This window comes from Monodon monoceros, unplaced genomic scaffold, assembly GCF_005190385.1.
Source record: "Monodon monoceros isolate NGI ecotype Baffin Bay Population unplaced genomic scaffold, NGI_Narwhal_1 Super_Scaffold_19, whole genome shotgun sequence".
NCBI classification, from domain to species: Eukaryota; Metazoa; Chordata; class Mammalia; order Artiodactyla; family Monodontidae; genus Monodon; species Monodon monoceros.
The window spans coordinates 70,476,402-70,501,751 of NW_021703775.1; the positions used below are offsets into that span (position 1 = coordinate 70,476,402).

Sequence of the window (25,350 nt, forward strand, 5' to 3'; positions counted from 1 at the left end):
GGCATATTATGAAAACCTGTATGATCAAATTTAACAGAATAGGTGTCTATGGTTTCTGAGATCTCCAGGGGTTGCTGCTGCCTTTTCTATCACAACCACTTGACCAAAGTTCTCCTTTCTAGAGCATTTCTCTAGGCCAGACAGACACTGTGATGCAGGTTTTACCGGAGTTATCTTGACCACGATTATTCCTTCCATTTTCATAAAAGAAAATGGAGGCATACTGAGATTAAGGATCTTTCCAAGGTCACACAGCTAGTAGGCACCAGGCACTGGACTTCAACTATGACACTAAACCCATGCCTTTACCCACTGTGCCATATCGCTGCAACTCAGGCAAGCCCTAAACGCAAAACATAAGCGATTGGAGAGACTTGTGAGGAAATGTACCCACAGAAAAGGAAGAACAAATGTCAGTCACATCTACTGCATTCTTCCTCTGACTGTATTCTGTTGAATACATTTTCACCATGTCTCTTAAACAGAGGATCAGTGTAACATATCCATGTAAAAAGTGGGAGAATCCAGCAATCCCTCTTCTGGGTATATATGGAAAAGAATTGAAAGCTGGATCTTGAAGAGATATCTGCACACCCATGTTCATAGACATGGACTGTAAGATTTCCCCTTACATGAGATATGTAAAGTAGTCAAATGTATAGAAACAGAAAGTAGAATGGTGGTTGCCAGGGGATGGGGAAGGCGGAAACGGGCAGCTGCTGCTTAACCGGCATAGAGCTTCAGTTTTGCATGATGAGAAAGTTCTGGATATCCACTGCACATCAATATAAATATCAGCACTCCTCAACTGTACACTTAAAAATGGTAAAGATGATACATTTTATGTTACGTGTTTCTTTTTACCACAATTAAAAAAAATAAAGTAGCAGAATACATATCTGTATATATGTGTGTATAGAGACATATTTTATGTATAACGTATTTGTATATATGTATGTGGATGTATATACATAACACACGCATATATCCTTAAAAGAGTCAATGATTTAAAAATTTCAAAGCTCTAGAAAATAATTACAAAACATTGACACCTGTGGGGCCAATGACAGCCATCAAATGTTTGGGGAGCTGACCTCTTGGCCCAAACCAGATCACTTTCACAATGCTCAACCGTCCCTGTTCTAGTTTCTGAATCATCCCCACCTGCTGCAGAGTCAGGAGTCCGGACCATGTGAATTTCATGCAGCTATCCTCTCTCATAAAAATGAGAAATCTTCCCTTTCCCTCCCTAAAGGCGGAGATCCCCCAAGACAATAAAGTTTATTTCACAAATAACTGTGTTGCTATTTTCAATGATCAACCTACCTCATCTTTTTTTTTTTTTTTTTTTTTTTTTTTTTTGCAGTTTCAATTTCCCTTTTTTCAAGTGATTTCCTTAAAGAGAGCAGAGGCTACCTTTCCGACCTAGGACTTCAGGAAAGTAAGCGGGTAGCTGTTGTAGGAAGAACCAGAGTTTGCTTTCAGAGTGATCTTGATCTCAGCAGGCAGGTAAAAAATTCTGACACACTTTTCCTTCTTAACCAAAATTATTCAGACTATTTTTTTTTAGCGTGTTAGGAGATGAATCCCGATTTCCTGAGTAATAACAAACGACCATCTTCTGCATAAACTACATTCTTCCAGTTTCTAAACATTTGGGTTTACATGTGATTTATCTGTCTGCAAAGAGATTTCTTTTCTTTCTTTCTTTCATTTTTTTGCCGCGCCACTTGCGGGACCTTAATTCCCCCACCAGGGATTGAACCCCGGGCCCTGGCAGTGACAACACTGAGTCCTAACCACTGGACCACCAGGGAATTCCCTGCAAAGAGATCTCTTATTCTCCAGTCATCCTACGTGGTTTCTGCTTTGGTTTAGCCTCACCCACCACAACCAAAGGCTGGATTTCTTATTCATGGTGTTTATTCCTCCCCCTACCCCCAAGTAAGCACTTAGCTGACCGATTACAGAATCACAAGATTGGTTATAATTCAGTTTCTCCATCTGACTTTGAACTTAAGTGCTCCAATTATTTTGCCTGATCCTAATAAGTCAGTAGCGTGTTAATGCTTGCCTTGATATTTCTGAAATATACAGGGTGTGATTAGCATAGGACTGCATCATTAGAAAGCAAAGTTGAAAGCGGGTGAGCAAAATCACCACTCGCATTTAAGCAAAGCTTCCTGTTCAGTGAACTTAACAATGTTACAATGATCCCAGAGACACTATATGCTGTGACTAAACGTATATCGTATTCAGAAAAAGCCTCAGATGCTCCAGAACCTTCTGTCTTTGGCTACTACTGGATGAGAAAAGATCCTAGGAGGACAGGCTTGTTCCAGCACACAAAGTCCAGAAGTCTGTTTAAGCCAGATACAGCTGAAGACATAAAGAATCCTTGAACCATAACAGGGTAGGAGGGGAAAAAAGGAAGGAAGGAAGGAAGGAAGGAAGGAGAGAAGGAAAGAAGGAAGGAGGGAAGGAAAGAAGGAAGGGAGAGAGGGAAACCTTTAGTCAATTCTGCTGGGTGGGATTGACATCTCCAGGCCATAAAGTGAGAAAGCTTTAGGGTAAGCCTGCTGGAAGAAAGAAAAACAAACAAAAAAACCCCATGCACACACACATATCAAATGAGATGCTAAAAAACCACATTAGCATCAGTGGTGTTATTTGAGTCGATTAAAAAAATTTAACCCTTTTATATCTGTGTGCAACCAGGAATAGTGTAAACTTTTGGGAACTAGCAGATAGAGAGAAAAAAAAAGAAAATGCTTTAAACTGGGAATGATTTGCAGTCAAATCAATTGATAAATGAAAGAAAAAAAGACGGTACAACGGAAATTGATGCCAAAGATTTATAAGGTTGACTAAGTAAACAAAAATGGAACGGATCACCATGGAAATGCATGAATATTGAAATAGGCAAGATCTGAATACACTAATGATATGCCTCACTTAGATTGACAGGTGTTGATAACAACTGTGACAATCCACACCAACATCCACACTTCTAACATGTTTATTCCTAGAAAACACGGGCTGGATTTAAAGGTTCCTTTTCTTTTAGAAAATAAATTTTCTATTCTTCAAGGGACTAACTCAATTCTCATCTACTTGAAAAACAAAAAAGGTTTTATCATTTGCTTTTTGGATATGAGGAGCTGCAGTTAGCAGAAGTCATTCTCTTGGGCTCTACTAGTCTTTGTTCCAATAAACCTCTCACAAAACTGAATTCTCAGTCTTGTTTATCTCCCGCATTGAGTACTTGAAGTATGACCACCACTCATTAGAAGCATAATTAAAGAGACACAACCTAGATTCCTCACTTCCTTCACATACACATGAAAACCAGTAACCCTTAATCTATTTGTTACCATGGCTACCATAGGATATTTTATTTCAGTACAACTCTAGGTATTTCGTTTGGATTGTTGCTTGCAAATGAAAGTTGGAGACCTATAAATTTCTGTTAACTGTGCTAGAAATGGAGAGACTGAACAGAAAAAAATGTTTTTCTTAATCACGGACAAATACGGTTTATAAGATGTTTGTGCAGAAAAGTTATTAAAATTGGTTAAATACATCAGCCCATAAACCAATTTAAATGCCATTAAATTCATATAGAGTTTAAGGGCACATATGCTAGTAATTCCCTGATTTATAGCAGGATGATAAACCAAGTGCACTCAGAACAATGTACCGGACGGAGACTGTATTCACCAGTGGCACACAGCTCCATACTAGTATAAATGCCTAGAATATGTGACTACTCAAATACATGCATGCCAACCAGCCTTTAAAGTATTCACCTGTGAATTATCCGACGTTTTGGCCAAGAGTCGGGATGAACAATCGATAAAGTTGTTCATCATGCCCTCCCCTCCAAAAAGTGAAAAAAGTAGCTCTGCACTCTCCATTGTAATTTTTAAAAACATCACGAATGAGGTGGGCTAATTAAATCTGCTGTCATTCATCCTAAACCGAAATAATTCCTTAAATCTGCCCTCCCAGGGCTGAGTTGGAGATAAGACCGCATGGCAAGAAAAGGTACTCTGTAGTGAGTAGACAGATGACTTTAAAGCGACTGAAATTAGGGTAAATACAGCTGTAACCAGGACAGATCTGTCACTGCAAGAGGAGTCCGAATCCCAGCATAGCTCGGCTAGTGAGAGGCTGGAGCCTGCAGCAGTGGAGCCTGACTTTCCCTGAGCTGACGAAGTGGAAGTTTCGCGGGCAGCAGCAGATCGGCGTCCTCAGCGGTCCCGTCCCTCCAGCGCCGAGGTCTCGTCTAATGCTGCATAAATACCTGCGCCCACGATTCGCCCCGGGCGCGCCGCGGCGCAAGCACCGTAGAGAGAGAGGAGAGCGTTTGCAGAGCGGCAGGGATGGCAAAGGCGGCGGCTCCCTAGGGACCCGCGGGGGGACCCACCAACTGACCGTGTCTACCATTGGGTTCCAGAGCTCAGGAACGACAACTGGCTTCTCAGCTAGCGGACCCAGGCATCCGAGACTCGCGCTTTGGCCCCATCACCGTTGGCTGCAGGCAGCCAGCGCGTCTCCGCCTTCCCCAGCCAACGCAGACCCGACCTGCCCGGGAGCTGCCTCGGACCTATCCGGGCTCTCGACTCTGCTCTCCCGACCCCGGGCGAGCTCTCCCCTCCCTCGGGGCCCAGAGCCCGCACTGCCCAGCGTCCGCAACCGCGCCGCGACCGCATATAACCCTCGCGCTCTCGGCTCGCTCCAGGCCACAGAGACCCGGACGTGAGCCCTCTGCCACCTGGCACCTCCCGCGGCAGTCTGGGCGCGCGTCCACACTCCCACATTACACATCTCCCCGTCCACACTATCCCGCACATAAACAACCCCTCCCCACCCAACACACATCCTAGCCGCTTCACCAGCCCCGTACGCTCTCCTTTCCGCGCCCCCCCCAAAACACGCTGGCACCCACAAGGCGTTAAGGGAAGGCGGGTCACAACAAGGTCTGTATGGGCTTCCTCCCTGTGGTTTTCTCGCTCTTCTACCTCGAAAGTTACTTGGGATTGAGTGAAGAGACCAGGTCCCCAAATGCGGGTCGTTGGACGGGAGGGATCAGAAACTCCAACCTGGCTCCCCGCTGCACAGAGGCGCGCACCTCCCCAAAGGCCAGACGCGTGGCCGCCCCCAGGGTCCAGCCCTCCGCTGCCTCTTCCTGGCCCCCAGCCCGGCTCGGGCCCTGGGCCGCTCAGGGGAGCTGGCTTGGAGAGGGACGCATGCTGTCGGGCCCAGCCGAAGAGCTGCCTCGGCTGGGGGGGGGGTCACACTCGCTTCCAGCGCCCCCTACCACAGCGACATTGGCCTCGGGCAGCCCCTGTGCATACACACCCGGGGGCAGGAAGTTTCCCCCCCCGCCGCCTTTTTTCCCCCCTGGAGCAGCGCAGGCGCAAGGGCTCCTGCAGCCTTGCGAGTCCAGACGCGGGAGGCTCCTGCCGCCGCCGCCGCCGCGGGAGCCGAGCCCAGCGTTCTGGGTACTCGGGCCCCGCTCCCGAGCCCGGCCCGGCCCCACGCAGCCTCCAGGACCCTGGGTCCCTGGCGCCGCATCCTTGGCGCCCTAGCCTGGCTCTTACCTCCGGCCGCGCGGCTCTGGCCCCGGTCCGACGCGCAGAGAGCCTGGGGTCGCGAGTGGGAGCAGGAGGGCTGATGGATAGGGGACGGCGTCTGCGGGTAGCTGTAGCTGGGGCCGCTCGGGTCCTGGCCGGGAGAAACGGATCCAGGTCCACCTCCTCGCGTTCCTGCTCTCCGCCTTCTCCCCCTTTTCCTTCTCCTCCTCCTCCGCCGCCGCCTCCCGGCAGCCCAGGAAAGATGCCCGAGAGAGGGAAGTCAGTCCTTCTGCCTGTCAGCCTGTGCGGCTACGCGCGGCGCGGCGCGGCTCTCACCGAGGCGGCGGCGGCGGCGGCGGCTCCGGCAGCATCGCCCCCCCACTCTCCCCGCAGCCGCGGCGGCCGCGGGGCTAGGGTTGGCTCCGGGCTCGGGGCTCGGGCTTCGGGCGGGGGCTGCACTCAGGCGCGGCGGCCGCCGGGACTGCGGGCGGGCCCTGCGGAGCCGGGGCTGGGGCTGGAGCTGCAGCTAGATCCGCGGCGGCGGGGACGGCGGCTGCGCGGGGGCTGGCGCGGCCGCGGCGCAGGGACCATGCTCCCTTCTGGCTCGCTCCGCTCCGGGTACCGTCTGCTTTAGCTGCGAGGGAGGCGGGCTGCGGCGTGCAGCCAGGGGCGGGCGGAGCCAATCACGGGCGCCCGAGTGGGCGGGGGCGGAGGGTGGGGGAGGCGGGGCGCCCCCGGCCGGGCGCCCGGCGTTGCTCCCGGGGCTCGAGGGATACCTAGCAGTCGCGCGCCGGGCCCGGGAGGAGTGCTCGCGGGTGTGTCCGTCCGTCCGTACGCCGTCCCCGCCCCCCTGCGGTGGCTCCCGGCTCGGCCCGCTCGGCGGCCGCGCCCGGCAGATGCACGGCGCGTGGCCCCGGCTCCTGGGACCCGGCCTCCCGGCCCCGCCCGCCCAGGGTTGGCTGACGGGACCGAGGCGAGCTCGCCGTCCTCTCTCAACACCTGAGGAAACTGGCGGAAAAGTTTGAGAACGAAAATTCCAATCGTCTTTCAGCTTCCGCCCTCCCTATGACACTCCAGCCACGGTAAGGAGCAGGAATTGTCCAAATCTCTGAAGAACCACGGCTAGCCCTGTAAATCCTGGCCACCGACCCTCGACTCTCCTCGGTGTACACGGACTTTCCTGTCTACACTGACCCTCTTGAATCCACAGGACCTCTCTGTTTATAGACAGCCCCTACTCAGGCCACCCCAGCCTTCCATGTCTACACTGACTCCCACCCTGTCTACACTGACTTTCTTAGTTCCACCACTTCCCCGTCTCCACACGCTGTCTACACAGACCCTAACTTCAACCTTGATAGGAAAGGTTTGGCTGGAAGCCCGTGGCAGCCCCAGTGCGGGCTTTCCATTGTGCCAGAACATTTCATTTCAGCACCAGTCTTCCCTTCTTTGGTAGATCTAGATCTGGCTTTTATTCCCTGCCCTCTCCCTCCACCCCTACCTCCCCCTCATTTGGTTTTGAATTTCAGAGGAAATATATCTTTTTCCCCCATCCCCCATCTCTGGGCTTCAACAACCCTCCCCCCCCCCCCCCCCCCCGCCCCGCCGGGCCTGGCACCGCCCCCCCCCGGCTGGCTCCGCCCAGTTCAACCCCCCCCCCCCCCCCCCCCCCCCCCCCCCCCCCCCGCCTCCCCGGCGAAGCCGCTGAGGCCCGAGACCTGGGTAGAAATTGGGGAGGTGGGTGTGGAAAGGTAGGGAGCTGCTCGCTATTTGGCTTGAACTGGGCGGAGCCAGCCCGGGGCAGGCTCTGCCAGGCCCCGCCCCCCATCTGCCAGGGCATGGGGAGGGTTCGTTGGTAAATCTCTTTCAGCTTACTCCTGTGATATCTGAATCCAGGCCTCTTCTCTCCTTGGCTGTAAACTCGGTGCAAGGATTGTGCCTTCTTCAGTATCCTGTGGGAAGCAGAGTGCAGTGTGTGGTGGCTGATAAATAATAAATAATAATCATCTACTGAGAGTAGCAGGAGGACCATCAGTGAAAGGGAATGAGAGCACCAGGGAAAGGACCCGTTGGTATTACAGTAACTGCATTTTCTGAAAAAAGAAAAAAAATCGAATGAAGTTTTGGTGTGTGAAGCCTGGCGGTGGGGAGAGGACAGAGTAAAGCACTGCAGCGAGGAATCCCCCCTTGATGGTGGGGTCAGCCAGGAGAAGTGGTGTGTCTTTAAGCAAGGGTGATCGAGGGTGCCTTGAAGGGGGAACAAGTGGGAGTGGGGGCACAAAAGCTCCTCCAACAACCTGAAGAGGAACGCGAGATGTGGTTTGAATGCCACGGTCTGAACGTGGTATATGAAAAGTGATTGAAGGGTAATGTAGATGGGAGAAAGGAGAAAGAAGGATTACTTGGGGTTTTAAAAAAGGACGCAGGTAACACTTCAAGCACTGAATGCAAAGAGAACAAAGGCACAGGTGAGTCAATGTTCATTCATGTTGTAGGAAGCTGTCCTCTGAAATGATCTGCATGGGTCCACCAGCTGTGAGATTGTGGGATCCACCAGGCTACATCCTGGAGCAGTGGCACATAGGACAGGTGTAGACATTATGGAAATGTGGCTAAGGTTTGCAGGGTTAAGGGATAGGTTAAAATCTGGCAATCTGAGGCACTCATAATGTCTGACGTGATTTTGAATGATCCTCAAATGAAAGCAGGAAATACGCACTCCAGGAATCCTTCCTCAGCTGCATCTCTAGGTGAAGGTGTAAGGATTCTCCCAGTTTCCCTGCTGGCATTATCAGAGAAGAGAGACTGTGCTGAATCTGCATCCAGCCGGGTGATGCCAGGGGTGCTGGTTCTAGAGTGCTGCAACGCCTTCAGGGTTGGATCTTGATAACGGCTCACGCAGGGGTGGTGCCGGCCTGTCAGGAAAATGAGAAAAGCTGTGTGAAGTAAAATCACAGTGGGCTAGTCTACCCCCTCCTCACCCCACCCTTCTTTTATCCCCAGAGCCTGAATGCAAATAAGGATTTCCAGAGTCTGAAGCTGAGATCTTCCTCTGCCGTGGGGCTCCGCCTAGCTAGGAACTGTTGGGTTTGGACTTAGGAAGAGTCGGCTCTGGTCTAGACATGAACTCCATTTCACCTGAAGTGCTGTTGTTCATGTCATCTGCCCCTGTTCCCCCAGGCTCTTGGTGACATACAGTGGATCTGCTCTGTGTTGTGTAAGAGATCTGTGTAGACCTTGCCCGTGGCTGGGATCTGTCCTGGGTTTTTCACTGCCCTGCTTTGTGGTATTTGGGATAAGCCCCATGGTTAGCATGGATCTCTCTCTGTGGTAAATGCGGTTTGTTCGGTGTTACACGTGAGAGCTTCTTCAGCCCTGGTCAAAGATTTCTCCATGAAGCACGGGATCAAGCTCTGTAGAGTGAGCTTCAAAACCCAGCCCTCCCTGTCCTGACGAGGATGCCCCAAGCTGGGCTCTGAGATCAGGACTAATGTGTCTGCTCCAAGCAGATGGGTTGTGAAGGAGTGGACTTGTGAGGCCCAGGGAGGTAGACTGGAATGCTGCAGAACATGCATTTCCCACTCAGAGCATAGACCATTATTTGCGCAGTCCATCAGACAAGGACTTTGTTCTGGAAAGGCTACCGCCGTCACCTGGAGAGGCACCAGAGGAAGCCACAGCATTACTGTCTGGGAGTGCCCACTGTGGCTGAGATGGACTTCCCTCCCTGTTTGTATTTATAAATAGTAATCACAACAAAGCGATCATTTACTCAGTGGCTGCAATGTGCCAACCATTGTACCAGGTATTCTACCCACAATACCTGGTCAATGGTCATAGCAACCTGTGGAGTTAGTGTTAGCAGCCCCAAGCGCTGAGTCATAGAGAGGGTAGGTGACCTCCTGAAATCACACAGCCAGTAAATGGCAGAGCTGGTATTTGAGTCTGGTCGCTTGGTTCCAAAGCCTTTGTTCTTTTCACCATCCTCAACACACAAATGCAGTTTCTTTTGTCATTAACCCAGTGCTTTTCCCTTGGAGAAGACACAGTGGACGCTGATTTTGCCTCTATCAGCAGCCAGTCCTGGAGTCAGGACTAGGAATCAGTCTTAGGACACAGAGGGCTGATGTAGAAGAGGGAAAAGCATCTCTTTGTTTACTGAATGCATAGGTCACTTGGAAGAGTGGACGCCTCGTCAGAAACCCTCAGGTCTGAGAGGACATCTGTTTCCAGGAGCGAAGTGGGTATAAATAGAGCAGGAGCCAGCCTCTCTGCTGGTCTGGTTTTGTGTTTGCTGTTTTGTTTTTCTAACATTCTGCTCCACCAAAACCACCCCCATTTGGCATCAAAAGCATGAATAAATCCTACATAAGTCACTGTCCCTCCAGTGGCTAATCAATCCATAAAAATCTATTTAGCACCTACTGTGTGTCCTGCATTTCAACCCCATGGTGTTGATTAAAGCAGGAAGTAAGAAGTCACAGCTGCTGTATTTTCACTGTGGCCACCCTGCTCTGTGGATGCGTGGCAAAGGCACATGCTAATCATGCAATCAGCCATTTGCAGAGGACCTCCCGCACGCTCAGCCTTGTGCTGGGTGCTCTCAGGAGTATAGGGAAGGTACAAGGTGCGCTTCTCACTCTGCTCATTTTTACCCTGTGCCCCAAAAGGGGCTGAGGCATCCAAATACAATACAGGATTTTCCCCCTCCCCCTTATCTGTGGTTTCAGTTACTTGTGGTCAACCCCGGTTTGAAAATATTAAATGGAAAATTCTAGAAAGAAACAATTCATAGGTTTTCAATTGCATGCCATTCTGAGTAGTGTGATGAAATCTCATGCCATGCTGCCCGCGATGTGAATCATCCCTTTGTCCAGTGTATCCACACTGTGTACGCTACCTGCCCATCGGTATAGGATAAAAGTCAGGGCTTATAGGGTTTGGTACTGTCTGCGGTTTCATGCATCCACCGGGGCTCTTGGGACGGATTCCCTGCAGATGAGGTGGGACTACTGTACTTGGTTCTTGTTCTTGACAGAGGCTAAGGTAACAACAGTTGTTATCAAGAAGCATAACTGAGTGCTCAGATGTAGGGAAAAGACTCCAAGTGTTGTGGGATATAGGGATGATCTGTAAGAGTGGGGCTGGTCAGGATGGGTGGGTGGGTGTCAGACTGGACCTGAGGAATGAGGAGGTTTTTCCTGGGGGGCAGAGGGAACCCAGAGCTGCCAGAGTGGAAGGCAGGGGCCAGGAGGGTAGAGGAGTAGGATTCCTGGACTGGGGGACCCATCCCAGTGTGAGAGTTTCTGAAACACTGCTTGCTGGTAATAGTCATTTCCTTTGGGTGAAAATGAAAATGTGTTTTCCTTCTTTGCCCAAATCAGTGAACTATTAGATTCTAAGATTCAGAGTGAAACTGGTGGTGTCTTTTTTGGCATTTTCAATGGTGGGAATGCAGCAGCTTTTTTTAGTACCAGTTGTTTGCAGGTGGCAGGAGTGCTAATTAGACAGAGCCACTAGCAAATTTCCTGGATGGTTCTGACTCCCAAACCGACAGCAAACCAGCTCGGGGGATTTACGAGAGCAGTTTCTACTCTCCCCATTGATAAAGTGATTCTTCAAACACGGCGGTCAAAGGAATGGGTTTCATAGTTGCTCAATACATATTTATTGGGTGTTGAATTGTTCACAGTGACCAAAATTCCACTTTACTTTTTCGACGTTTAAGAAGGGCCTAATGTTTCTCTATTAGAGAGTGTAAAAAGAAGACCCAAATGATTGGGAGGATCGTTGAAAGGAACATTTTATTTGAGTGTTAGAGGAGTCTTTCGATCACTGAAACAGGTTTTCACTAAAGGGAAAACGCAGGAGACTTTTGAGAGAAGATTGAATCCTCATAGTTCTTTGCATGCATATTTTTTAAGCTGTTTTTAAGAGTAAAGAGGTTCCAGCCTGCTGGTTCCCTGTTTGACTCCAGAATCCACTGGTGCCAATGTCTTTTATCGCCCTCAGAGATTTCAGTAGAACTTGGGGCCAGGACCATGTCATTAGTGTGGTCATTTTGAAGCCCTGGATTGGGCCAGAAGCAGAACAATGCCCATCCAGGGCAGGTGACTGCTCTGCTCTGTCTCTAGGACAGAGACCCTTGTGCTCTCTGCTCTCTGTCTGGACTCAGGCTGCCTGAGAGAGTGTCACAGTCCCCACAGGCTGTTGGGGGGAACACAGCGGGAGGCAGAGGGACCACCACGCAGAGCCTTTGGCCACAAATCTCATCTTAATCAGCTGTTTCATGAACACGGCCAAGCCCAGGACACTGTCTCAGGAGTTATTGTTTATTTCTGTATCCACAAAACTAGAGGCTGCCTTTCATGTTCATAAGCGAAAGGCAGCCCATCCTCCAGGGAACAAGTTCACTATTCTCCCCAAAGACGGCGGTGTTGGGAGTCAAGCTGCAGGCACTCTTGGAGTCTGAGATAAATCTCGGTTTGCAGGGTGAAGTAAATGGTTTCAGCGATTTGGGGTCTTTTGGAATACGTGTCCCCGTATTTTATCTTCATGTTTACCCCTACTCGAATTTGTGAAGCTGCGTACACTTTATGTGCAGTGTGTCTGGAAGGAGGAATTTGTGAGGTCATGCCCGATGGAAACATGACTGTCAACACATTGGCCCCGGAGGCTCTGTCCCCAAGAGATCAGAGGTGACAAGGAAGAGAAAAGCAATAGGGCCTGAACTCAGGGTACTCTCTGAATATTTACTAAGGGTCGTAAAAATAGCCTAAGTCGGGGCTTCCCTGGTGGTGCAGTGGTTGTGAGTCCGCCTGCCGGTGCAGGGGACGCGGGTTTGTGCCCTGGTCTGGGGGGATCCTGCGTGCCGCGGAGCGGCTGGGCCCGTGGGCCGTGGCCGCTGGGCCTGCGTGTCCGGAGCCGGTGCTCCGTGGTGGGCGGGGCCACAGCGGTGAGAGGCCCGCGTATTGCAAAAAAAAAAAAAAAAAAGCCTAAGCCTGTGATAAAAATCACCATCTGGTCCAGGTGCATCTTGATATAAGAAAATATGATATATGAAAATTCAAAATGATAAAACAGAAGGATTTGCTAGTTTACATTACAAAAGGATGCATGAGCTGCCCGTAAGTGAAGATTTCCCCTTTGATATTTAATGTGTGGCGGATTTAGTAGACATTCCGTTCATATACAACTGGTCAGAAACACATTAATTTATTTTTATTTATTTAAGACTTGTGACCTACCTACTTTCAAGACGTCATGAGCAATTTACAGGTTAAAACATGGGGCAAAAGGAGACATTTGGGAATGAAATAGAACAGATAGAACCCAAAGGGAGGACCGTGGGGTTAGAGGCATTAGGCACACGAGATGAATGGGTTCTACAATTAGGATCTCTAAGGGGAAAAGGGGCAAATGCACCAGGTTACCTGATTGTATAAAGAAAGGCACATTTGTATCAGGTCAAAAAAGATGTCTTGAATAGAAAGTGTTTTAAAAAATCAGAGACCTGCTGTAAATGGAAGAATGTAGTATTATTGAGGTAAAAGTTTTCTCCTTTAGACTTTGGAGACAAATGCTAATCATGGAAAAGTGTAACACTACAGATCTTTGTGGTAACTTTTTTTTTTTACTACTTCTAAACCTTTGAAAAATATTTACCGGATGATTTCATTAAAAAAAAAAAATTCAATTCTTTATAGGTTTACTTTTTGCCAATTCAGGAAAAGCGTTGCAAATTGGACATATTTCATTTAGGTGGTTGTGAATTTTCCTAGAAAGCAACAGGTAGGTATCTTCTAGCTTAATGCTAAACCCTTGATAATTTCAGTGTAGCTTCAGGTCAGTTTCAAAATTAGCCAGAGAGTTTTGGCTAATGTAAAATTTCATTAGAAATAACCAGAACTTAGCATTAGAATAGCAGGTTTAGAAAAACCTAGGGCTTGGAAAGAGTCAGAGCAATATTTGGAATCTGAGATGGTTATATACCGATCTGCAGATAAATCCTATTAATGAACTTAAGATTTTAAAAGGGTTGCAGATATAAACTCATCATTATAGTCAGGACTGTTTTTCCTGGGAGTCAAGATTGACATGTGGCAGTAGATGTGTATGTATTGTTCAAAAGCAACAGAGATGTTAGTTGGGGTGACAGTATATAAAATAATGATGTACCGATGATGAAAATATCAATAATAGCTGATATTAGTTTAGCACTATGTGCCAGACACTGTTCTAAGCCTTTAATTTTCTTAAAAATTTTTTTCTTATATTCTTTACAGCAAAGGATGTGGGAATTGATGAATCCTGAGTCTAAAAATTTTAATGCAGACACATAGAGAGAGGAGCAGATGTTCTTTCATCAGTAGGGAGTGTGATACAATTCATTGGCTGGAGGGGGGATGTGGCTGGCTCATTCTGGATGCACGTCTCAAAATCAGAATGGAAGTCTGATGTCGTATTGTGCCTTTTCACTACGTAAGCGTATACCAGGTGCCTCACACTGGTAAGCTCTGGGCATCCCCAGCCTTTGGTCATACCACTCATGCCACTGAAATCTGACCTAAAGGACACTGGAAGTTAAGATTAGAATAAGAGAGAAGCCCCCAATTGTATTAGTAATTTCCCGAAACCTTAGTAGCTTATGCAACATTTATTATCTCACCCAATGCCTGAGGGTTAGGAATCCAAGAACAGCGTTGCTCGGTGGCTCTGGCTCAGGATTTCCCATGAGGCTGGAGTCAGATGTTAGCTGGGGCTACAATTATCTCAAGTTTCCACTGGGACTGGAGGATTTGCTTCCAAGCTCACTTACATGGCTGTGGGCTAGAGGCCTCAGTTCTTTGCCATGTGGGTCTCACTACAGGGCTGCCTCAAGACATGGTAGCTGGCTTCTCCCTGAGCAGCAAGTGATCTGAGAGAGAGAGGCCAACAGAAGCTGTAATGTCTTTTATAACTTAATCTTGGACAAACAACATAGACCAACAGAGGTTTAACGTGAGAAGGGACACAAAGCTGTGGATACCGGCAGGTGGGCTCATTGGGAGCCATCTTGGAGGCTGACTACTACAACAATTGTCTTAGATTCCATGCGTTCAGGGAGGGGAAGAGTGGGCATGGTAGGAGGTGTTCGCTGGGTTTCAGGTTTTCAGGCTTCTGAAGGTCCCCAAGAGATCAGGAGACATTACAAGAGATTCCGAAAGGGAAGATGGCTCAAGAACTCTTGTTGATAGAATTCTTAATGTGTAGTTGCCAATGCTCTTGAAGAGAAATAGTCAGGTGGGAATGGGTGTTGATGAAACCAGAGGGACCGTGGGAAAGTTCACCTTTGAGTGCAGCTGGAAAAAGGACAGAAGGGTGTCGAGTTACACACACCTAATGAGCTATAATTAATGAAGGCAGCAAAATGGTCAGGATTACAAAACAGCTTTTCTTATTTGACATGAGCAGAAAATCAAGAAAGGATCTGATTGGTGATTGTGGTAAGATGTCTAATACTGCGGGTTTCTGTGGTGCAAACTCTTACTGAGTGCCACTGTGTACCAGGCAGAGTGCCAAGGGCTAAGGATAGAAAGATAATCAAAAAAAGGTCGCTGCCCTCGAGGATCTTCAGTCTAATGCGAAGACACATATAAACGAGGCCATGATCAATACCATAATGAGATTCAGTACAGGTAGCACTGGGACATTGGGAAGGGCACTGCCAGTGCTACTTGGGAGCAGGCAGGTCGGGGAAGCCTGTACAGAAGAGATTACACTTGAGCTGAGTCCTTAAGGATGAGCAGGATTTCGCCAAATGAACAATAGGAGGAAGGGCAGGGAGAACAAGAATGGCCAAGCACAGGACAGGCAGGGGAAGCTGCTGGTGCTTCATACGATTAGAGCAGGGTGGAGAGTGCAGACAGGGCTTGAAAAGAAAGAGGAGGCCATTTTACATGGGGCCTTGGAGACTCTACACTGGGGCTTAACAGGGCAGTGTTGCTTAAAGTGGGGTCCTACATCAGGATCACATGGGAGGCTGATTCCTAAGCGTAACCCTACATCCACACCAGCAGATAGTTCACCATAACCATGTTCTCTTCTTCCTGAGCTAGACTACATCTCCCAGCATCCTTTGCAGTTGGACTACATCTCCCAGCGTCCTTTGCAGTTAGGCTATATTGCCTAGTCTCCTTTTTAGTTAGGTGCACTCATGTCAATGACATATGAATAGAAGTAATATGTGCCATTGCCAGACCTGACCCATTAAAATCTGCCCTGCATGCTTTCCATGCTCTTTTCCCTCTCTCCATGTTGATGCAGGCAAACACAGGAATCTTGGAAGCCGCATGTTAAAGACGGCAGGGCAACAAAACCCAGGAAGCTCTGGGTCGCTGAATGATTGTTTGGAGAGGGCCAACCAGTGATCTGGAACACCCATTTTGGGGTTTCAAGAAAACAAGAAATAAAATTCTATTGTGTTTGAGCTGTTTTATTATTTTGGGTTTGTTACCCTAACTAATACAGCAATTGAGAGGGGAATTCTCTGGAGGATTTGCATTTTTAACAAGCACTTTAGAGGAGTTTGAGAATCCCTGTTGGAGGTGAAGGGGAACCAGCCACTCCTGGGTTTAGAGTAGACCAAGTAACGTGATGCTATTTGCCTTTTAGAATGGCAGCAAAAAAACGGGATTTTACCTCCTTTTTCTTTGCCGAGAACAATCTACTGACTAAAAAGAAATAGAAAACTGTGGTAAGAGAAAATTGAAGTTCAAGATGAGTAAAGAGATTGTAACAAGCTCCAACCTGCTGTAAATGATCTCAAGTCTCTTGGCCAGGACAAATTACACCCCAGGGAGTAGGGAGAACTCACCACCAGAGCTGTAGAGCCTCTGCTGATAATCTTTAAGGAACATGGAGAGTGGGAAAGAAAATGGAACACTAGAGATGGGAAAATATAGCTTTTATTAGTAAAGAGGAGAAAAGATTATGTAGACTTCAAAAGTGGGGATAGTCTATTCACCCTCATTAAGTTGATTATTTAAGGCTGATTTGTGAGCATATGAAAAATGGAGAATTCTCTAAAAGCCTGTGTGGCTTCTTTAAGAGCAAGCCACAACCAGGAAACTGTGTTCCCAGTTTTGTGATAGGCTTGCTAGATTATTATGTCAGGGAATTGTGTTAGCTATGGTAGACGCAAAGCATACCTCGGATTGGTATTTGTCAAGGAATTTCATGATAAATTTGTGTGTAAGATAATTTCAACTGCAGACTAGTATTTGGGTAATACATACCCAAAGATGCTAATCACTATCAGTATGAAAGTACATTTCTAGTGAATGGCCACAGCCATGGTTCCATCTGATGTTTTTATTAGTGATGCAGACATATATGACTTAGTTAATCCTGAAATTTTGAGATGATGTGTAGGGAATACATTGGTTGGCATAACAAGGCCTGAAGAATAGGCTCAAATATTAAGCTAAATGTAATGATATGAGATGAAACAGACAAATGATAGGATTGAGCATGTGGGTCCAAACAGTCCCCTGCACAAGTCCAGGGCTAAGAGGCAGCAGCTGCAGTTTGAGAGGCACCAAAGATGTTGTTCAGCTGCCCAAAGCCCTGTACGGACTCAGGGGTTAGCTGTGAAGCCCATGGGGTTAGCTGAGACCTGTATGCAGTTATCTGAAGGGGTGTCAGGAGCAGAGGGACCCAGGCAGACTTCAAAGGCCAGATGGGAAGATTTCAGGTCCACGTGAGAATGAACCCTCTCCAGCCATCTCACAGCTGCCCCAAACAACAGGCTGCTCAGAGATAGGAGCACCTGTCAATGGACATGACCAAGTGGAGAGAGAAAATCCCTTGTTGGGACTTCAAGGAAGGGATGAAGGCATCGCTTGGGTGTTTGGCCACAAAGAAACCATTAGAGTCCAAATATTAGTAGCTACTATTACTGGCTACCATTTAGTGATAACTTAACATGTGCCAGGCACAGTGCTAAAGTAGGCTCCAAAATCCTGTACCAGTTTTTTTTGTTGTTGTTTTGTTGTTGTCTTTTGTTTCTTTTGCTGCTGTAACAAATAACTACAAAATTCGTGGCATAAATCAATACAGACGTATTATCTTACAGTTCCAGGGGTCAGAAGTCCAAAATCAAGGTGTCTGTAAGGCTCTGTTCCTTCTGGAAGCTTTAAGAGATGATCCTTTGCTTGCCTTTTCCAGCTTCAAGAGGCTGCCTGCATTCCTTGGCTTTTGGCCCCTTCCTCTGTCTTCAAGGTTAGCAATGTAGCATCTTAAATCTGTCTGTCTTCTCTCTTTCTCTCTGCTTCTGTTATCATATCTGCTCCAACCCTGATCCTGTTACTTCCCTCTCAGAAGGGCTCTTTTGATTATATTGGGTTTGCCCATCTAGATTCATCTCCCCATCTCAAGGTACTTAGTTTAATCATATCTGCAAAGTTCCTTTTGCCATATAACATACCATATTCACAGGTTTTGGGGACTAGGATGGTGAGATTTTTGGGAGGATTGTTATTCTGTCTACTACAAGCCATTTATATATTATCTCATTTAATTTGATCCCTCACTGTCTTGAAGAGTTGGACATTATTTCCACTTAACAAATGGAGAATTGGAGCTGTGGAACAGTTAAGTAACACACTACACCTCCATGAACACAGGGAGGCTGGGATTCAGACTGGGTTCTGACTCTAAGAGCTGGGGATCTCACCACTCTGACACTATACTATGCATGTTTTTATTATTCTCAGAGCCCTTAATTCTAAGCACTAATAATTGCTTTTCTTTAATGGTGTTAATTTAGCAGTGTCATTATTGCAGCTTGTTTTTCTGAAATGTTACATAAGTCAGACACTTCTGTCTACCTATGAAATTTAAGTGGCTTCCCCTGCTATATCTCCTTAGCATCTTTAGTGCACAGCTTTTGCCCCTCCTGGATTTTGTCACCTTGGGCCTTCTCAGCAACAGGAGTTTGGAACAGTGTTATTTTCTGAATTCAGATCTGACAATCTTTGTAGACTAAAGGCTATACAGCTGTAAAAGTTTGTTTTTAACCCAAAGTAACAGAGTTGTCAAGTAGAGTGTAAAAAGATCCCAGAAATGCAGGCTAAAAACATAATGATTCAGTGAGGCAACAGGAACAGAATGATGACAATGGCATTTAGGCCCCAGGGCAGATATAAAAGTGGTGGCATCTGGTTGAAGCCCACTTCCCCTGAAACTAGAGCTCAGGCCCTGCTGAGGTAGGCAGTGGAGGAGTCTCCTGCCCCTCTGGGCTGGAACATTTCTTCCAGCATCTGCAAAGCTGAGGGAGAAAGCCAATGCCCCATTTTACGGATGGGGACCCTGAGGCTTAGAGCTGTGCTCAAGGTCACATGACCAACTCATGGTGGAGACTGGGTCCAAAGTCAAGGGCCCTGGGCTCTAGTCCTGGCTCTGCCACTCGCTGCTGCTCTGGGACAATGGGCATGCCAATGAACATGCATGTCTTTTAAAACTCTGGTCATTCTTCCAGCGTGCTGCACCTTGACCATTTGGAACCACAGTGTGTCAGCCTTGCCCACAATCCATCTGCCGCCAGTTCTCATTGTGCTTAGCTGTGCAGGGCTGGGCTCTGGGTCAAAACTGAGCTGGATGTAGGTTGAGCACAGCTTGGCTGGAGAGAGGCCTGAGGCCCATGTTGGGGGGATGATCACTGATGACACCAGGCTGTATTTGCCAGCAAGAGATTCCAGAGGGCGCAGGAAGTGGGGTAGAGGCTGTTATCTGACTGTGACGTTGAGCAGTGGCTGGATGGCGGGAGAGGAGGGGAAGGGCCTTGGGTCCACTGGGTTCAGGTCCTGTTCACTTGTTGGGACCCAGCTCACCCTCCTGGCAGGTGGTTTCTAGATGGTTCACACGGCATGCCATGGCATGCAAATGCCATGGCAGCTTTCATCAAGCCTGTGTTATAAGGTTGGTATTGATCGAGCACCTGAGAGTCTAGAAGGGAAGGAAACATTTTGAACACTTTGTTTATGCAAGGTGCTCAGCTAAAAAGATAGGAACTGCCCTTACTAAGCACCTATTTTGTGCTAGGCACTGGGGTTTTCACTGACTCTGGGTACAAGGAAAATACAACGTAATTCCTGCCCTTGGAGAGGTCAGAGTCCACATGTCTGTGGATACTAACCTTTACTAGACAACATAAGGACTAAACAAAGTGGTAATTAATGAAGATAAAAGGAAGTAGCAGGAGCAGCGAGTGAGGAAGTGCTGGGTTTGGGAGTTACCCAGGGTCTGTTTTCCTGCCGGAACTCTGGTGTTAAGGCATGAGAGGTGCTGCTTTTAGAACGTTTCCTAATAGGGGGCTTGATTTCTTAAAAATAACATTCCACTGCCAACTTGTGTCCATTGTTCAGTTTGTGGTCTGCTAGGACTCTTGGATCTTCTTTTCCCCAGGCTTGCATCTCACTTTTGTGTAGTTGCCACCTTTCCCTGGAACACTCCCTTCTCAACACTCAACATTTCTGTGACAAGATTGGGGAAACAGAGAAAATTATTTTTTAAATGTTCAATTGATTTTATTTTTTCCCTTTTTTTCCCCAAAACAGCTTTATTAAGTTATAATTCACAGACCGAAACATTTACCCATGTTAACTGTGCAATTTTAGTAAATTTACAGAGATGTGCAAGCATCACCACAACCAATTTTGGAACATTTCTCTCACCAGAGGGAATAATTTAAGGGCACAATACAAGAAATATGGGTTAATTCATACTACTTGAACATGCATTTCTGAAATTATTGTATGTAAAATTTGTCAGCAAATTTTGAGTTACTTCACAGTATACTTTTGCAAAAAAAGCAAAATGAAGTGGAAGGAAGAATCCCTGTGCTTTAAATCTAAAGAAACCATTATCCATTTTGCAGATCACTTCATTAATAAGCAGATTATTATAAAAGTAATTATTTTAGAGACGGCAGCTGCCGTTAGCTAATACTATATTGTTGTCTACTGGGACTTATAAAAAGTCTTTTTAATTTGCTCTTCAAAAATCACTTATACCCACACAACCACTTCAGTCAACGAAATAAATCTAGGTATGGGCAGACCTTAGTTACCATGGCAAAAACAGCTTTACCTTTTTAATTTGTTTCCAGTTGAATTTTCTTTCTTCTCCAGAACTCCCTGATTTGTGGAAGGACTTGTCTAGGGAATCCCACCCCTTTGCAAAAGTGGCCACTCTCTGGCAACAAAGGCACCATTCAGTATCCAACCCTTCAAGGGTGAAGAGTGTGCTGAATAATGGATGCTCCAATGGTTTTCCTTGTAAATCCCCATTTGGGAACAGCCAATAGAAAGTTCAGAAGGTGTTGCTAGCTCCTCTGTTAGGTACGCCATTGCTTATGTGGGCTGGTCCCTTATTGGTGGAATCAAAGCCCCTTCCTTCTCATCTCACATTCCATCCTCCTTATGCTGTAGATCCATCAGATACAGAGAACTGTTTATTCCCAAGCAGAAGGGGAATCATTTCTCCCCCAAAAAGTATAGGAAAAGCATGATCCTAGGTTGGAAGCCCGTAAAATGCTCTCAAGTTCTATTTGTAAGAGTATAAAGGGGTTAACTATTGTATTGCTGTCTACTATTTATGAGAAAGAGACAGATGCCCAGGAACAAACTTTCATCAGAGACTTATTTAGTATTTATTTGTAAGTTAAAAAAATTGTTATTGTACATTCAGTGAAGTGCACAATCTCAAGAATCCTGATAAATTTTTATATAGCGAGCATCCTCTGACCAGGGTAGAGAACATTGCCCACACTTCCAAGGCCTCCTGGTACACCCCTCCCAGTCATTACCTTCACAAGTAATCCACATCTGTCTTTGATGCCACATGAACTGAATCACACAGTATGGATTTTTTTTGTATATGACTTTTTTCACACAACATTAGTGTCTGTGAAATTCATCCATATTGTTGCCTGTAGCAGGGGTTCAGCTTTTACATTGTTGTATATAGTATTCCATTGTATGACTACCATGATATGGTCATCTTTCCTACTACTGATGGACACTTGGGTAGCTTCTAGTTTTTAACTGTTTGGAATAGTGGCTTTTTTTTTTTTTTTAATAAATAAATAACTTTATTTATTTATTTATTTTTGGCTGTGTTGGGTCTTCATTTCTGTGCGAGGGCTTTCTCTAGTTGCGGCAAGTGGGGGCCACTCTTCATTGTGGTGCGCAGCCCTTTCACTGTCGTGGCCTCTCTCGTTGCGGGGCACAGGCTCCAGAAGCGCAGGCTCAGTAGTTGTGGCTCACGGGCCTAGTTGCTCCGCGGCATGTGGGATCCTCCCAGACCAGGGCTCGAACCCGTGTCCCCTGCACTGGCAGGTGGACTCTCAACCACCGCGCCACCAGGGAAGCCCAGGAATAGTGTCTTTATAAACATTCCTTACACATCTTTCTGTGCACCTAGGTAGGCATTTCTACTGGAGTAGAATTGCCAGATCATGGGCATGCAGTGTTCAGCTTTAGTAGATAGGATAATTAAGACTTTCTAATTCTTCCTGTGTCAATATTTTCAGCTTGTGATTTTTAAGAAAAGAATTATTAATCTAATTAATCTAAATTGTCAAACTTATTGTCATAACATCTTCTCATTGGCCCTTTGATGTTTGTATGAATTCTAGTGATGGCACATTTTTTAAAAAAAGAAAATCACTGAGATTAGTAGTTTGTTCCTTCTTTTTTTCTTGAGCAATCTTTGTAGGGATTTGTAAATTTTATTAGTCTTTTCAAAGAACCAGTTTTTGGCTTAGTTGTTATTTCTCTATTCTATTTTATTTTTTCTTATATTTTTATTATTTATTTCCTTTGCCTTAAATATGATGTTCTTTTCTAACTCCTTGAGATAGTCATTAGATCACTGATTTTCTGTTACTCTTTTTTTTTCTAAAATATACATTTAAGGCTATACATTTTTCCCTTAAGTCTAGTTTAAGCTCTGTGTTACAAGTTTTTAACATGTTGGCTTTTCATTATTATTCAGTTGAGAATATTTTCTAATTCCCATGCAGATTTCTAAGTTCTGATTCGCTTTAGAAGTGTTTTAGTGATTTAGAAGTGTTACTTAGTAATTTTCAAACATTTGAGGATTTTTAAAGTATTTCATATTGATTTCTAGGATTTTTCAGCTCTAGTAAGAGGACATACTCTGTTTAATTTCAACCCCTTGCACTTTATTGAAATCTGCCGTGTGACTCAGAATATGGTTTATTTTGTCAAATGTCCCCTGAACGCTTGAAAATAACATAATACTGCTGCTGTTGGGTTCAGTGTTCCGTATCTGCCAACAAGGTCAATTTTGTTTATCATGTTATTCAAATCTTCTTTATCTTTACTGATTTATTTTCTGATTGCTCTATTAGTTGCTGAAAGATGTATTTGAAATATTCAACTATAATACTGGATTTATTTGTTTTTCCTTTTAGTTCTGTCAGTTTTTGCTTTGCATATTTTAGGTTTTGGTTTTGGGGGCATACAAGTTTCAGATTATTAAATATTCCTGCTGAATTGAATTTTTGCCATTGTGAGATGTTCCACTTTATCTCTGGGAATACTTCTTGCCTTAAGTCTTGCTTTGTTTGATATCAATATGGCTAAGCCAATATTTTTTTGGTTAGTGTCTTCAGGGCACATTGTTTTATACTCTTTTATGTTTTATACCCTTTATGTGTCTGTCTGTTGTAAGCAACATATAATTGGGTCTTGTATTGTTTTTCCAGTCTGACAATGTTTTACTTTTGATTGGATTGTCGAGTCAGCTTACATTTAACAAATTCCTGATTTTTTGGTGTTAATTCTATCATCAAATTATTTGTTTTATATTAGATCTACCTGATTTTTGTTCTCTTTTCCTCTTCTTCTTTATTTTAATAAAGTGCTTTTTGTTATTGTTTCCTCCCTCTATTAGATTTTAGCTATAAATTCTTTTATTATTTGTTTAGTGTTACCCTAGGGCAGGAGTTGGCATCCTTTTTCTGTAAAAGGTCAGATAGTAAATAGTTTAGGTGTTGAGGGACACTTACAGTCTCTGACTCCCCTCTCCAACCTCCTCCCCCTTCCCCTCTTCTTCCTGCTTTTCCTCCTCCTCCTCCTTCTTTTCTTTCTTTTCCAACTATTCTTTAGGAATGCAAAACCATTCTTAGCTCCTAAGCTGTACAGAATGGGCTATGGAACAGATCTGGACATGGGTGATAGTTTGCCAAGCTCTGTTAGAGATTTACCATATGCCTTTACAGAATCTACTCTTTAATAATTTTACTCATTCGTGGACAATAAATGGACCTTACAACACTTTAATTCCATTTACCCAACTTTCTTCTTCCTTTTATGCTATTTCGATCATGCATTTTACTTCTTTTGAAGCATGCATTTGAAATCCCAGAAGACATCATCATTTTCACTGTTTTAAATAGCCAATACTCATTTTGATTAGCTCTTAAATTTACCATTTCTGATTCCCTCTATTGCATTCTGCATTACTATTCTTCCAACTGGGATCATTTTGTCTGAAAAACTTCCTTTAGTATTTCTCTTAGAGTATGTATCTGTTGACCGTATGTTTTCTTAATTTTTATTTGCTTGACATTTTTGTCTTAATCTTAAAGGATATTTCTACTGGATAGACTAAGAGTCTTAGACTAACACTTTTCCCTCTTCTCTCAGCATCTTAGCTTTGTCATTCTACTGTCTTCTGGCTCCTACTGTTTGCGTTGAGTAGGTCTTGTTGTTGCTCCTAACGTATCCTTTCTCCTCCTCTGGCTATTTTATGATTTTTCTTTTTGTCTTTTGCTTTTTGAAGCTTTACTATGATGTGCCTTTGTGTCAGTTTCTTTGTTTTTATGTGTTTGATTTTGTTAGAGCTCCTTGAATGGGTATATTGATATCATTCTCGGTCTTTAGTTCTTCAAATACTGAGTCTTCCCCCTTTCCCCTCTTGCCCTCCTCTGAGATTCAAATTCCACAGTGATTATTTTCACTGTGTTTCTTATGCTCTTTTCTCTCTTTGTGTAAGTATGTACGTATGTGTGTGTTTAATCTTTTATTTTCCTGCTTCAGTTTGGTTATTTTCTAATTTACTGATTCTCTTTTCTGCTGTGTCTAATCTGCTATTAAACCTATCTATCACCTATTTATTGAATCCTTAATTTTTCTTATCATATTTTTCAATTCTAGAATTTCTATTTGTTTCTTTTAAAATAGATTGCAGTTTTCTATCTTTTCGTGTATTTGTTTGAACATACTAATACTAGCTTGATAAAGTCTTTGATAATTACAGTATCTTTGATAATTACAGTATCTTGTGTATTTCTAAAGTCTTTAGCTTTTTTTTTTTTAACTTGGCTTTATTTCCTGTCTCATGGAATGCTGGATAATTTTTGATTAAATACTGGATATTGTAAATGAAAATTTGTCAAGGCTCTGGATGATGTTACCTTCCCTTAGAGAGGATCTTTTTTCCCTAGCAGGCAGTTAAAGAGTGGGCAAATCACCTTGATCCTGTCAGAAATTGAGATATTTTAAGGCTGGATTTTGGGCTTTGTGAGGGCTAGTCTCTGTCTGGCTTGTCTTTTCTCTTGGTGTATAATCCTTTAGCTGTCTCAGTGAAAATCTAGGTTATTTACCAAAACCTCTCCTCCTTGGTGGGCCCCAAATGTCAGTATTTTTTCTTTCTAACACTTTGAGATTGCTGAAACTCTGATGGGTTTCCCAGCCTTTTA

At 45.3% G+C, this 25,350-nt stretch overlaps 1 protein-coding gene across 1 annotated transcript in view; it reads right to left on the reverse strand.

The window, feature by feature from the left end:
• Window positions 1-6,206, reverse strand: part of KLHL29 (kelch like family member 29) — a 309,933-nt gene extending 303,727 nt beyond the window's left edge. The window contains exon 1 of the mRNA XM_029231912.1: window positions 5,607-6,206. The gene's annotated coding sequence lies outside the window, so the exon portion shown is untranslated. The remainder of the gene's footprint in view (window positions 1-5,606) is intronic.
• Window positions 6,207-25,350: the final 19,144 nt, after the last annotated feature.